The 13469-nt window shown below is 36.2% G+C and overlaps 1 pseudogene; it reads right to left on the bottom strand.

The window, feature by feature from the left end:
• Positions 1–7832: 7832 nt before the first annotated feature.
• On the bottom strand, positions 7833–9569 carry LOC136329839 (rho GTPase-activating protein 20 pseudogene; annotated as a pseudogene).
• Between the last annotated feature and the right edge of the window lie 3900 nt (positions 9570–13469).

Here is a 13469-nt window from a genome sequence, read left to right as displayed (position 1 = left end):
GTTGTAATCCACTTTGCTTCTAGGAGGTGGGAGTTGGAATGTCAGCCTACTCTGTTGCCATCTTGCCACTCCGGAGATAATATTTGTAGAAAAAAAATACTTGATAAGAGATCAGTATCCAGAATATATAAACATTTCTTAAAATTCAATAACAACAATAGAAAACTTATAAGACATCTACAGAATGGGCACAATCTATGAGAGACATTTTTCATTTTTTCCAGGGACAATGAACAAATGGTCAGAAAGCACATAAAAAGATACTGAAAATTATTAGTCATTAAAGAAATAGAAATCAATACCACAATGAGATACCACTTCACACACAATGGTACACCACTTTGGAAAACTCAATTGATTAAACAAAGAATTAACATATGGCCCAGCAGTACCACTCCTAGGTATACAGTGGTACATTGAGATACAAATTTAATTCATTCTGTAACGGACCTCATAAGTCAGTTAACTCATATATCAAACTGCCAATACTGGATCCATTCACCAATGTGCCAACTAGTGGCAGCTTCCCGAATCATGACTTGTATCTTGGAATTTCGCTCGGATCTCAAACAAAAATATAGACCAAGTCACAGCTCTTATTTTAAAAAATTTGTATGTTTGTCTGTTTGTACCTCAAGGTACCACTGTATATCTAAGAGAAATGAAACACTATCTACCCCAAAACTTATATTTGAATATTGTAGCCATATTCCACTAAATTTTATTCTATCATTTTTGAGAAGATAAGCACAATATTTTTGAGATATAGTAAGTCTTTGTATTTGACCACAATAAATGACAAAATAAAAATAATTTAGGTTAAACTATAATTTCTTTTTCTATGTATGTGTATCTGTTAGGTGCCAGACACTGTGCCAGCTACTAAATATCTATACTCTATATGAAGATGATATATATTTTAAAAAGATGGGAAAAAACGAATAAATATATGGAGAGATATAGAGGTTATAGATTGTTTTAAAAGAAACTATTCCCTTTTTAATTAATCAGCAGTATGAAACTGAAAACAGAATTATTTTCTTTCTGCAATTCATCTTCTTAATAAGATCACTGCACTAGGACACTACATTTGATATCTTACATCTTTGAAAATCTAAAAGAACAATGAAACATGAGGTACCTTTTTATAGCACTTGGATTTTTTTTTAAACTTATTTATACTTTGGATAAAATGTAAATTGTTTTAACTTCCCTGGAAGAGAGAGCAAAAGAAAAAGTGGGTACTGATCATATCTTTTCAATAGGTTCCTCAGCAATCTCAAAGTAATCTAGATAGTATTACAAGGTTTGCAATTTTCTTACAGAAATGAGAAAGCTTTGCCCACTTCCCGCTCCTCCGTCCCTCAACTATAAGACATTTATTTAGTTAGCTCTTTTTTTTTTCCTCTCAGCAATAGCAAGACTCTTTTATCTCCATGCACTTACTGCTTTCTATCTTGCCTGTAGATTGGAACAGTAAAGCTGATATGAATCTGTGACACACTCAGGCCTCCATCACCTTAAATTCAGTACTTCTAAAGATCTAATCTGAATTCCCATCAGTCAGAAAAACCAACAGTTTGCTAAGCAAGTCACACATTTCAGGTGATGCATATCCAACAACCTTCTGTCTATAGTATCACTTGTTTTATTTTCTATCTCAGTTTCATACGTTTTTGGGCAAAACCACCAGGGAAATATATTTCAATGACAATATATGATAATTTTGCTCTCTGCACTCCATCTCATTACAGAAACCTTGTCTTTCTAAAATGGAAAATGGATTTACGTCTCTTAGTATTATGTCTGCTACAAACACCGATTTCAGTGAAATAGCATTTGGGTGGCATCGAGTAAATTTAATTTTCTCTGGCTGCTTCATGAAGCATGAGTCACTCTCAGGCTAACGATGTCACTTTCAAAGTTTGTTTTTCAGGGGATGTGCAGTAAGGGCACTATGACTAGGTTTTTGTTTGTTTGATTTTCACTATGGAGCAGGTATCATGTGACATTTTCAGAGATCTTAGAAATCATTTCACTGTGTGCCTCCCATTCCAGGAGTTTAAAAATCTCAAGAGATGTTCTAATACATTTCCCTGCCTTTAGTAAGGGCTTTATTTAAATCTATTTAGCAAAGAATTATTTTTATTGTCAAAGAACAAATACACTGGAGAGTTAAACAGGCAAGATAGGCTTTCTTCACAACTATTGAAATAGGAGTCAAGACTATTGCAACAGGGGTGAGAGATGGGACTGAACATCCCTGAAACAAAAGGTGAAGAGTTTTTAAACACAAGGATGGACTAGTAGAAAAAAATATTGGAAGCCCTGGCCGGTTGGCTCAGTGGTAGAGTGTTGGCCTGGTGTGCAGGAGTCCCGGCCAGGGAACACAAAAGAAACTCCCATCTGCTTCTCCACCCCTTGCCCTCTCCTTCTTCTCTGTCTCTCTCTTCCCATCCCGCAGCCAAGGCTCCATTGGAGCAAAGTTGGCCCAGGCGCTGAGGATGGCTCCATGGCCATTGCCTCAGGCACTAGAATGGCTCTGGTTGCAACAGAGCAATGCCCCAGATGGGCAGAGTATTGCCCCCTGGTGGGCATGCCAGGTGGATCCCGGTCAGGCGCATGCGGGAGTCTGTCTGACTGCCTCCCCATTTCCAACTTCAGAAAATACAAATATATATATATATATTGGAAGACTTTAGGTGGGAGGTTGGCCAATGTGATTAGGGTATTTGTTTGCTAATTGTCCCTTATAGAAGCTTACACTTCCACAGAAACTGAGAAACAGAGTCTGTCTTTCTTGATAATTACATTTCAAATGGATGACTCCCAGGTTTTTGAGAAAGATATTTCTTGTCTACGGCCATACTACCCTGAACACGCCCGATCTCGTCTGATCTCGGAAGCTAAGCAGGGTCAGGCCTGGTTAGTACCTGGATGGGAGAAAGATATTTCTTTAAACTCCCTAGTATAACTGGAAGTTGTTGAGGAAAATCTAGATTTCAAAGGGGCAGAAAAAGAATTTACAATGACAAGTTCCTCAAAGTAAATGCTCAGAGGAAAGAGAGGTCAGGGGCTTTTAGTCAAGAAGAAACTTTGTTTAAAGTTTAGTCCAAGAAAGGGAACATTAAGACAGTCTTGGTCATGATTTTTATGAAATATTATAAAGTAATCAGTCTATTTTCAAACTTTTTCATCTCCTGGAATACATAAACTAATTACTAAAATTCTAAGTCACATAAAAAATATGTCTTTGATCAATCTGACCAAACAAACAGAAAAAAGGTATAATTTTGATTCATTCACACCAGATGGCTATTGTTGTGTTGGTTGTTGTCATTTTTTTTATTTGGCAATCTAAGGGAAAAGAGGCCAGTGTCCCTGAACTTAATACTTAGGTATTACATGTTCTAAAAATTCTTTGGGACACCTGTTGGATATTGCTGATATACTTCTTTCTTAATGACATAACCCATCACTTCCAAGATCTGAATACCTTTTTTTCTCCTTCAGGTCTATATTGATTTCTTTTTTCACAAAAGCTTGAAAAAGTGGAGTGGACATTTGGGGTAAAATAGGTATACCAGATAGTTAACACTGTAAACAACTGAGCAAATCTCATGTCTTTGAGCCTCTCAAGTTTTTGTGGGGCTCATATATATATAGACACACACAAAATTATATATTTTCTCTTGTTAATCAGTCTATGTCAATTTAATTATTAGGTTAGACAAAAACTTAGAAGCTAAGAAGGAAAATGTTTTCCTCCCCTGCATATTAATCCTAAAAGAATAAAACATAAAAATCACAATGAAGCTTTAATAATTGGGCAAAAGAGACATATAACTCATCTATATTGGATACAGTCAGTTTGGCTGCCCTATTTATATTATATAGGAAATTGCATGAAGGTACTAAATCTGTAAAATGCCTAATATATTTTGTATAGCTTTTGAAGTATGGCTCTTGAAAATAACTATTGCTTACTCCCCCCCCCTTTTTTTTTGGTGCGGTCATTACCAATCCTCTATGTTATGCTTCATTACTAAATATGGGCCAAGCATTGTGCAATATTGGAGATAAGGTAGCTCCATTACTCTTAGAAAAACCCATGTGGTAGGTGTAATTGCAGAAATGTAGCTCAGACAATTTACTCAGTCACACACACATAAAAATAATAGTGGAACTAGATTTTGAGAAAGTCCAGTAATTTCTCTCCATCCTGGACTCCGTTGTCATTCTGGGCTCTACAAAAGTATTATATTGGACTGGGATGGGAGAATGCTGTCACTGTAATAATGATGCTTTATGTTTTTCTCCTTGAAAACATTGGGACCTCTGGAAAATTATTTTTCCCTTTTTTATTTTAAATTAAAAACATTAACTTCCATATAACTTTGAGACTGGAAAGTAAAAGGAGCAGTAATTCTGTGCCAGAGAAGTACCATAGAGCTGCTTAATTGGATCTCATAAGTGCTGATAATTACAGTTTATTCAATGTTAGAAAATATTGCTCTAATTGCCTAAAACATGCTTACTCTAGCAAACCCAACGTAGAACTCCCTCTTGTCTTTTCCCTCATCTCACCATAAGCAGACAACAATAAAATTCCTGTCTTAAAACTGTAATGCCATTTAAACTTTCCATTGTAACACAGCTTTTCTTCTGACCAAACTTCCAGATTTGTTTATTCCTACTCACAGATCAAGCCTTCTAAGAAAATTTCTTTTCTATTCAAACTGCCTCTTACTTCAAGCTGACAGGTTTTCTTCTCCTCCACTAGCAGACTCTTAGTAAGGAGCCAATATATCTACCCCATCCCAGCAATAACAAACCATGAACATAGTCAATAATATGTACAGAAACTCTTCAGCCAGTTAGAAAATATTATCTCATTTAATTCTCAGAACAATTCAATGAGGTAGTTACTGTATGAGTCTCATTTTATAGGGAAGAAAATGAAAACACAGAGATATTAATCAACTTGTTCATCATGCAGCTAATGTGTCTAAACCAGAATTTGAACCAGGACATTTGACTGTAGATTCTATATTCTTGACTACTATTCCAACCTGCTTTAAATCTTAAGCCTGATCTAACTCATAACATCTGTGTTCCTATCCATAAATTTTCCCCCATAAAATATTTTCAATAGGTGTTTGCTAAATTCTAGTCTCATAAGTTATTATTTACAGCTTCTTGAATTCAACTCAAATAAAACGTAAAGATTAATATCATGTTGAAAACCTCTGTGTACACTTCTTCTGTGTGGCTCTTGAACCTCTAAATCTATTTTAGAAATGTTCACTGGCCCTATTACTCAATATAATAGACCATGCTAACTCCAATAATGTATACAGTATTTAGAACTTTTAAGTGGTGAAAGCTATTACTAGACATTTTTATTTTGTTTTGTTTTCAAGTATACATTGATATTAATTTAAAAAAAAACTATTGTCATTCCATTTCCTCTTCTTCCTCTTTCTCTCTTTTGTCTTTCTTTATTTTGTTTTCTTGACTTTTCTTCTGGAACAAATCAGCTCAAAAGCCACTAAGCAGGCTGAGTGAAGTAGGTATCCATGAGGGACTAGGGGACCTCCACAACCTGGCATAAGGTTCAAGCCTAAGTGAGGTAGAGGCAGCAATGGCAATAGTCCATCTGGGTCATTGGAGCCTGAATAATGTAAGGAGACTATCAGTTTATCAAGATACACAGAGCAAGGTATATGGGCTGTTACTAAGGGGTCAAGAATGGCAGTAGCCTGGTGTAGGGTGTCAGTGCCCAAGCAAGGTGAGGAAAATATCCGTGGAAGAAAGAAGCAGCAGCGGAGACCCAGCCCTGGGTGTTGGATTCAAAGTATGATAAGAAAGGAACCTGCAAGGGGGGTAGAATAGAGGTAGTAACAGGCAACTGGGTAAATGTAAGAGGGTATTGATCAAATAACTAAATATGTGGAGGATAATGGACTTTGGATATCTTGTGATCAAAAACTAAAGCTAGAAATATGGAAATAAACCCTGTGGAATAAACCTGTGGTGGAATAAACCCTGTGGTGTTAGATTTGCATTTCTGATAGTGTAATACAGAGTAGAAGTAAATGAAGATCTAAATTTCTGTATATATATGTATATAGATACTTGTAGAAATGTGTCTATGCATATTTACATACACACATTACACATATACATATGCACACAGAGTATGTCTAAATGCCTGTTGTTATGGGTTGAATATCTGTGTTCCCTCAAAATTCATATACATTGAAACTTTAATCCCTAATGTGGTCTATATTCAAGTTTGGGTCTTTGGAAGGTAATTGGGTTTATAGTAGATCATGAAAGTGAGACTCATGATAGGATGAATTATTTTATGAAAAAAAAAAGGAAGAAGCATAAGAGCTCTGTGTGTGTGTCCCTTTACAAAGCACACACTGAGAAAAGGACATGTGAGCATGCACAGAAACACATGTAATATGAATGTGAGTGTGCATGCATGCACACATACATGAATATTCACTAACTGTCTTTTTAGCCTAGGAGTAGCATCACATCAACACAAACTAGCACAACTAGCACCCAGATCTCAGTTCTGAAATGCCATTCAATCTAAAGAAATTGGATCTTCTGGAGAAACAGGTTTTCAGAGCTAAAATGGGAAAAATAAAAGATGAGTCTGGAATATATTTTTTTTTAATGCCAGAAAGCAAAGATTGACCAATAAATGATAGAAACATATCAAAATAATATAGAGTCTAGACTAAAGAAGCTCCCAGGAACCAAATCTTGAGAGTTGGGGATGAGAGAGAGAGAGAGAGAGAGAGAGAGAGAAGCATCAACTTGGTGTTCTACTTAGTTGTTCAATTTAATTGTACACTCATTAACTCATTGGTTGTTTTTGGTATGTGCCCTGATCCAGGGTCAAATGTGTGACCTCTGCCTCTCTGGGTTGACACTTTATCCACCAAGCCATCAGGCCAAGACCCAAATATTTAATCTTCAGGGTAAAAACTTTTTAGTGCTATGGTTTTGGCATTACTCTTGCACAACTTGAGCCTCAGGACAAAATTATGATTAGTAAGCTTTTGCCCCTGCATTTGCAAAGAGTGCTGTTTGAGATAATCCTCCTCTCCATGTAAGTGACCAGCTCCATAGCTAGTCCAATTTTGTTTCTTCGAGAATACCCTCCTGAGATAGCTCAGTTTTCGGGGCTGGTCAACAATGTTGGGCTTTGAGCAGTGCCCCTTGCTGCCCTTTTGAACTGTTGAAGGTATCTTTGTGTGTGGCAGGGGTATCCAGATGTATCTGAACCAAAGAGCTGGTTCCTGGGATCATGTGACATGTGACTGAAAGAAGCCACAGAAATGGCCACCATCTTGGATCTAGGAAGAAGCTTCACATGGTTTCCTTCATTACCACACAAGCTTTTCTTCTTCACACTTTTATTAGTGGCATTTTTCTTGATATCAGTGCCTGTGACCAAAATATGTCTTACCTTCTTCTTGCATTGGTTGATTCTGCTTCATATGGTCCTCATCTTTTTGTGAGAGAACTGAATCATAGCTGGACTTGTGTAGTTTTTTAGGGGTAACACTACTGACAGAAAAAGGAAAGCCTTGAATCTAGATTCTTGATCCTGGGCTCCAAGCAGCATCAGTGAAGCCTTGGGCTTTTTGAAGTATCTGCTGCATCTGTGGACAGTTGAGTGTGGATATGCCAGATGGGGCTCCAGCATAGTCCTTCAATGTAGCCTCTTTCTACAGTACTGTAAAAGTTACCAGCTTGGAATCAAAAGGTATTGCATTTGAATGACTCCATGTTTGGAATGGTCTAAGTCAAAGTGTCTTCAGGATAAAAGAACCCTTCACCTCAGGCTGGTCAAGGTCATCATCACTAAAGGTTAATACAGAGTCCATGCTCTGCTCTCCTGGCCAACATTCTTTACCAGGTCACTACATGGAGCATCAATATCCTCATTTGGCTCATTTTCCAAGCTGTCCTAGAGAAATAAGTCATTCATAAGCAAGAAATATCAGAGGCATTCTCTCCAGTGTCACACCTCTGCAAAGAGCATAGTGATTCCTTCTCCAAATATTCTACAGCAATTTTCAATCAGCAATTGAATAAGCAGAATAACCTTTTTTATAAATTTGTTTTCTAGTTCTGGGCTGGAGGAAGTAGGAGGCCAAAGAATGATTGGAGTGGTACAAACTGCTAACATAAATGCAACCATCTAATTGGGTGAGAAATGTTGCTCAATATTCTGTAATATCCCAAAAGGTACCTTATAAGAACAACATTGGCTTTTGGAAGCTAGTCGGATAGCATTTGAATTGCATTTGTTTTATCATTTTGTTGATCCATTACACAGACCCATGGATCCTAGAGATCTTATGAGAAAATACTTCTGGGAATATTTTGTAGAAAATCCTTTAAAAAAGCTGCTACCACAATAACAGATTCACAGTCTAGGTGTACTTCACCTCCAGAATTCAGCTTCTCTTTCAGCTCTCTGCCAGCTTTTATATTGGCTGATTGCCTAAAAATGCCTTTTGTTAGTATTCTTTTCTGATTAAGAATCATATTGGAGGCAGGTTTTTGGGTAGATTGTCATTCTCACAGATGTTTGGCAGACATTCCAAAGAGCTGTATTGGCATATGGAGGTTGGTGGCACAAACAAGTTATCCTGATGAATGCTAGAACCCACCCAAAGGCCCACTTTATTATCAATCTTCTCCATTTAAATGTCTTCTGATTTGATTAATTCAGCTGCTAGACTGCAGCCAGGCAGCTGGGCTACAGGGTGATCAGGTACTGCATCTCCCAGGGCAACTGTTCAATGAAGAAGGGCTCTCAGAAGTTGGAAGGGCTGGTGGGGTCCTCTCATCCCTGTGTCAGGAGTTAGTGTCTCAAAGATGGCTCATTTTAATTCAATAGCAGTGTTTATACCCAGTAAGTACAATGGTGCCTCAGACTGACCCATAACTGGTAATCTCTCTCATAGCCATTTATCCTTAGTACTAGTAATGATAGACTGATAACTTCACTCACTGTATCCTGATTTTCTTATTGTTATGGTTTTTGAATAGTCACAATTCCCAAAGTCCTTGGTGAAGCTATTGAGGGGAATATTCTTCAAATAGTCCTTCTATTTTTCTAGATTGCTGCATGACTGAAGGAACAAGAGCCATTTTTCCTTCTGTTCTGAGGAACTGAAAGTGGCCAACACAAGACAAACAATGTCATGGCACCAGTATTGCCTTCCACCACTTGATCCACACAGCTTGCTGCCCACAAATCACATAATTTTGTTTTATATTTCATCTTAAAGTTGTTATGTTTGATTTTGGCCACAAGAAACAGAACATTGAACAGGGAAAGATGTTTCTCTGGCTTCTGCAGGCTTCTTTTGCATTCTACCCAGCCATCAAATACCAGAGTCTTTTTAGAGCACACAAATAATGACAGAACTACGTGTGTTCAGAGGACTTTCTTTGATACTAGTCTGTGTTTGTTGAACTTTATCCAGAATAAAAGATGAGGCACTCTTCCTTTCTGATAGTAATTTCATTTTCCTCATCCAACAAATGCAGCTAGCCCTGATGACCTCTTGGTCAAGAGACAATGTGGCCCTAGGAAGGCGATGTCCCAGTCTGCATTTCCCCACCCAAGTAAGGCTGCCTGCCTACCCTGCAATGGATGAAGAGGAGACGGGCTGCTGGGTCCACATAGAAAGTGGTTAGATTAAAACACAAGAGCAGAGTAGGGGGAGATTTGGGAAAAGGTGAAGGGTACCAGAATGATTTGGACAGTAGTGGTCCTTCCTGATCTTGTATGGGGCATAAGATGGGAATTCTGGAATTAGAATATAAGGGGCGATCTGGCTTGAGCACAGGCTTACCACCTCAAGTGCTGGGTGGCCAACTTAAGTGTAGGATCATTAACACAATCCCAAGGTTACTGGTTTGAGTCCAAAGATTGCTGCCTTGAGTAAAGGGCACTGGCTTGGCTGGAGCACCCCCTCCCCTGTCAAAGCACATATAAAAAGCAATAAATGAACAACTAAAGTAATGTAACTATGGGTGGATGCTTCTCATATCTTCCCCTTCCTTTCTCTCTCTCTTTCAAAAAAAATTATAGATATAGACAATAATATGGTGATTACCAGAGAAAATGGGGTGTGAAGGAGGTAAAAGAAGGTAAAGGGGGCATAAATGGTGATGGAAGAGACTTGATGGAGTGGTGAAGACACAGTACAATATACAGATGATATATTATAGAATTATAAACCTGAAACCTACATAATTTTATTAACCAATGTCACCCAAATAAATTTAATAAAAAAAATTAAAAATAAAATTTTCTTACATACTTCAAACACTGAAAAAATTAAAAAAAAAGTGATATATAAATGTATATAAAATGGAATTATATTCATCCACAAAATAATAAAAAAGAAAGAAATTCTGCTATTTGTGCCATTAGGCATTATGCTAAGTGGGATAAGTCAGACAGAAGATAAATGCCCTATGATATCACTTATATGAGAAATATAAAAAAGCCAAACTCATAGAAACAGAGTAGAATGGTGGTTGCCAGGGGCTGGGTGTAGGGAAAATGGAGACATGTTCATCAAATAGTATAGACTTTCAATTATAAGTTAGTTCTAGGATCTTATGTACAGTATGGTGATTATAGTTAGCAAACTTATTGTATACTTGAAAGATGCTATGAAAGTAGATATTAAATGTTTTCACCATAACAACAGCAAAATAGTAACTATGTAAGGTGAGGATGTGCTTACTTTTTTTTTTGTAAATATTTTGTGATATATACATATCAAATATCATTTGGACACCTTAAACTTATACAGAATTATATCTGAATAAAGCTGGAATGAAATCATCTTGAAAGTAATAATACTTTACTGTATACTTGAAATTTGCTAAGAGGGTAGATCTAAGCTTTCTCACAAAAAATAGAGTAACTATATGAGGTAATGGATGTATTAATTGACTTTATTGTGGTAATCATTTCACAATGTATATGTGTATCAAGTCATCACATTGTACTCTTTATAAATATACAATTTTATTTGTCAAGTATACCTCAATAAAATCAATCAGCCAATCAATCAGTCAATTAATCATGAGACAACAAAGAACATTGGAAAAAAATTAACAAAACAGAAGAATAATACTCAGAAGAAAGGGCACTTCAAGGCAGATAAGTGGATATTAGATAATTTTTTTTCTAGGACTATTGGTCAGCATCAAGATTTACATTTCTAGGCTCCTTCAATGAAGCCAAGATTAGACATAAAATCATCTAAGTGTCCTTATGCAGCAGACACTGTATGGACACAGTCAAAGGAGAGTCAGGCTTATGACTTCAAACAGAAGGCAAATCTGTACAGCTGACAATCAGAGGAAAAATTCCTTGGGCCTTAGCAGCTTCTGCAGCTGCAGAAACATTTTGAAACTGAATCAGGCCCTAAGTAATTATCTTGGCATTCTGTGGTATTCATTTGATAATTCAATAAACAATCAACATTGACTATGTAATTAAAAAGTAGTTACTTAATATTTCTGCTCATAATTTAGTAATTAAAATTAGTGTCTCGTGCAATTGTTTAAGTCATTGTAGACATTCTTTTTCAATATACAATACATAACTAATCCTCACCTGTCAAATGATAACTTTTCTTTGTATTGTTATTGACATTATACTATCATTAGAAAACCAAAGACCTTTACATCATTAAGTCCTGATCCCCATTGTTCAAGTCCCAATCACTGCCCTATTTTATCCTTGAAGAAATAGTCTCAAGATTGTTTCTCAAGAGTTTCTTGCACATGATCATATAGGTAGCTACATTTCACTTTAGAAGCAGCCTTTACAATCTGTGGTTTATATTCTCATTCAAGGGAAAGTTAACTAATCCTTGAACAGGTGATTTTTTTATTCTGTGGTAAACATTTTGCTTTTTGTAAAAGGGAGTTAGGTAACATGTAAAATGAATATATAAAAGTGGACAAGGAATAATCTGATAGATATAGAAAGTAACTATGTATCAGCATTTGTGCATGCCAAATTCTTTAGACTCCAAATTCATAAAGGTGATAAACACATTTTTTTATTCACAAAGAAGAGTATTCTAATTATACTCTGCCCTATTTAAATCACATTTTTTAAACCTTAACTTTTTTACCTTCAGTGAAGATGCTGAGTGTGCTTCCTTTGTTTCAGAAAGCCCTGTTTCAAAATACAATTTAATTTGAATAAATGCCTTAAATCATGACACTGGACATATTTCTAAATGGGGTTACAAAAAAGAAGCATTGCTGTCTACATGAAATTATTTAAGCAAACTTATTATCTCTAAGAAAATAAATCTTATATATTATGATCAAGGCAATTAGATAAAGCAAGATATAGAACATTAGTTGACCACTCATCCTCCCTGAGAGTGCCTTTCCTACACAATTGGTGACTACATAAAAACAAGCTAAATAGCAGTACACAAACACCAAATACCAATGGGGAAAAAAATCTAGGTCTCTAGGATTCTTCTTATGACATTTCTAGTTCAAATAATAAAAGTATTTTACTACTCTGAAAAGAATTAGCTCACATTTTGGCTGTAATACATTTATATTTTATTAAACCAATTATAATAACTAGCTCATCTCAGTAACTTTGGAATTTTCTTCATATTTTGGCGAATATTTCCAGAGCTAAAATAAAATAAATGTGTTTGAATCTTACTATACAAAGTGTGGTCCATGGATCAACATTATGGATATTAACTGAGAGCTTGTTAGAAGATCTCAGGCTCTAATCCCAGGATCTCCTTTGCCAAATGTTGAAATATGCATTTTAACAAGATCCCCAGATGATTTGTATGTACTTCAAAGTTTGAGAGCCAGCATCCTAAAAAACATGGATAAATACATATTCCACTCTTGTCAATTTTCTCTACCGCAATTCTCTGATAAGTCTTCATTTCCACTCTTGCAGCCCTAGTTTATTAGATCAATCTCTTGTTTATACAAATTTCCTGGGTTCATTTACTTGTTATAATTTACCTCTCTGCCAGTGTACTGTTCAGGTTCACTGACCAATTATCTTATTCATATTCTGAGTTCGTAACAGTCTCTATTTCTTTCCTGCCCTGTTGGTTTCCCTTGGTTCACCTACCCCATCTTCTGCCTCTCCACGGTTCCACACTCCTAGCACACACACATATATATTTAACCTGATTTGCCTTTTTGACGTCCAAAAGTTAATACTCTTTAAATTATGTTCAAATGTATTAATGCAGTGGTCCTCAACCTTTTTTGGGCCACGGACCGGTTCAATGTCAGAAAATATTTTCACGGACCGGGCTTTAGGGTGGGATGAATAATTGCACAAAATAAAATTATGCGACCGGTGTAAAAACTGTGGTATTTTTAAATATAATTGTCGA

The sequence above is a fragment of the Saccopteryx bilineata genome, chromosome 3 (assembly GCF_036850765.1).
Source record: "Saccopteryx bilineata isolate mSacBil1 chromosome 3, mSacBil1_pri_phased_curated, whole genome shotgun sequence".
NCBI classification, from domain to species: Eukaryota; Metazoa; Chordata; class Mammalia; order Chiroptera; family Emballonuridae; genus Saccopteryx; species Saccopteryx bilineata.
The sequence above is the reverse complement of the archived record's forward strand: the minus strand, read 5'-3'. Positions and strand labels throughout refer to the sequence as shown.